Raw genomic sequence first — 2,764 nt, 5'->3', positions numbered from 1 at the left:
TTTTAACATGGACATTCTTTACTTCTGGTCAGTGTGCCCTTTTCTTCAATAATTAAAGCAGATGTACAATGTACGTTTGATAGGCCACAAACAGGCTGTTTTAGTTAGCATAAAATTCAAGTTAACTCATGTTTAAGCCAGAATGACTTCCCCATACCTCAATATGTGAACATTTCTTTTATCACTACTCTTCATCTCAGTGCTTCTAGGAAGGTCTAAACTACAAACCCTAGAGGCATTTTTAAATTTCTTCATTCATTCATTCATTCAACAGATATTCATTGACTAGCTATAAGTCCCAGGCACTGTGCTGGGCTCATGTTCTTGAGGAACAAGTCAGAAGTGTCTACCTTCCTGGGGTCAGAGAGATCGACGACAAACAGGCAAACAAATAATATATCTGCATGATAATAAGTGCTGTAAATAAAAATTTTTAAGGGAAATATTAGAATAATGTGATCAAGGAAAGTTTCTTTGAACATGGGTCATTTGTTCTTAAACTATGTTTTAGGAAATGTGGTCAAAAATGAGAGGAAATGCTTTTCTCTCTTCCAGGTCCCCAATGTAATAAATGGATTTCCTTTTTTCTAAACCAATGGGTGAAAAAATTCATAAGTCAAAGAGATAGTCAAAAGATGTTTCCTCAAGGTCATGAAAGACAAAGAGATGTGACAAAAATGGGCAAACGACAAGGTCCTGCTGTAGAGCACAGGGAACTATATTCAATATCCTGTGATAAACCATAATGGAAAAGAATATATATATATATCCATATATATATATCTGAATCCTTTGCTTTACAGCAGAAATTAACACAACATTGTGAAACAACTATACTTCAATAAAATAATGTAAAAAGGGGCTTCCCTGGTGGCGCAGTGGTTGAGAATCCGCCTGCCGATGCAGGGGACGCGGGTTTGTGCCCCGGTCCGGGAAAATCCCACATACTGCCGAGCGGCTGGGCCTGTGAGCCATGGCCGCTGGGCCTGTGCGTCCAGAGCCTGTGCTCTGCAACGGGAGAGGCCACAACAGTGAGAGGCCCGCGTACCGCAAAAAAATAAATAAATAAATAAAAAGACGTGGCAAACTTGACATGAGAAATTTAATGTGTGATCCTAATGGATCCTGGATCAGGAAAACATTTTTTTTTATTATAAAGGACATTAGTGGAGGGAGGGAGGGAGACGCAAGAGGGAAGAGATATGGGAACATATGTATATGTATAACTGATTCACTTTGTTGTAAAGGAGAAACTAACACACTATTGTAAAACAGTTATACTCCAATAAAGATGTTAAAAAAAAAAAGGACATTAGTGGAACAACTGGCAAAATTTGAATAAGGTCTCTAGCCTAGATAATAGTACTGTATCGGTGTTAATTTCCTGATTTTTTGATAATTCTACTGCCCTTATGGAAGAGAATGTCCTCGTTCGAAATTTTCTCTGGGACTAGAAAGCCCAGGACTTCAGAGCCACGCTCCCCCAGACAGTTTATCGAGTCTGACTAGTCACAGGTGAAGGAGGCACTGTCCTAGAGTGAAAGTGAGGAAAGCCCATGACCCGCTTTTGCCAGATTCTCCAAGGTCCCTGGATCAAATAGAATGAACAGAAGGAGTCAGCTGTATGAAGATCTGGGGAAAGAGCATTCCAGGTGAGGCACAGCAAGTGCACAGTTCCTTAAGTGGGAACAAGCCCAGTGTGTTTGCTGAACAGAAAGGGAGCTAGTGTGTCTGCAGCCCATAATGGAAGGGGAAGAAGAGATCAGGACGAGGTGGGATGGGTAGACAAGGGACATGGCCTTGCAGGCATGCGGAGGGACAGACTCAGATTTGTATAACATACATAGATGACTTTGGTTGCAGCATGGAGAATGGATTTTAAGATTTTAAGCAGAAGGTCTGTGAAGAAGCCATGGTGTTATCCAGGAAGGATAGGATGAGATTGGACCAGAGTGGAGTCAAGGAGGTGGAGTGAAGTGGAAGGAATCTAGAGATCCTTAGAAGATAAAGTCTGAACATGGGGCTGTGGGTGGATGAGAAAAAGGGAGTGGTCAAGGATGACTGTTAGATTTGGGGCTCCAGCAGCTGGAAGTTTGGGGTATTCTGCTCATAATAGCCTTCCTGCCTAGGGGACCTACAGATAGTAAGAACTGGGCAGTGACAGTTCACATTGTGAATTAGTAAACAGCAAGCATTTAGGTCTGTCCTGTCACTTTGCGTGACCTTGGTTCAGGGAAGCCTGCTCTACAAAGTCTCACAAAAGCGAGTTTTGGAGCCACCCTGTGGCCATAGGAGGCATTGCTGGTGACCAGGTGTCCTTCCCTAGGGGGGCCACTCCTCCCAGGACTGGAACTCACGTGTCCCAACATTTGAACTGGTCATAAAAGAATTTAGAAAAACATTTTTTAAATCACAGAAATATTCAAATATATGTAAAGATAAAGAAAAATAAAGAAAACCCCATTTGAAGCCTACCATTCTGCTTCAGCAATTACCAACACACGACCAACTTTTTTCAGCTATACTCTCCCTCCCAGTCCCACTGGGTTATTTTGAAGCAAATCCCAGACATCACGAAATAATTCTGTCCAGGAGGAAGAAATTTACCCCCATCTCTCTTGAGTTCTTTTAGCTGATCCAATAATTACGTTGACACAAGACATTAACAGGAGGAAAAAACCAATTTAATTCATACACAGGGAAGTCTCATAGAAATGGGACCACCATATATATATATATATATATATTTTTTTTTTTTTTTTTT

The sequence above is a fragment of the Physeter macrocephalus genome, chromosome 14 (assembly GCF_002837175.3).
Source record: "Physeter macrocephalus isolate SW-GA chromosome 14, ASM283717v5, whole genome shotgun sequence".
Classification (NCBI taxonomy): Eukaryota; Metazoa; Chordata; class Mammalia; order Artiodactyla; family Physeteridae; genus Physeter; species Physeter macrocephalus.
This window is presented reverse-complemented; position numbering follows the sequence as displayed.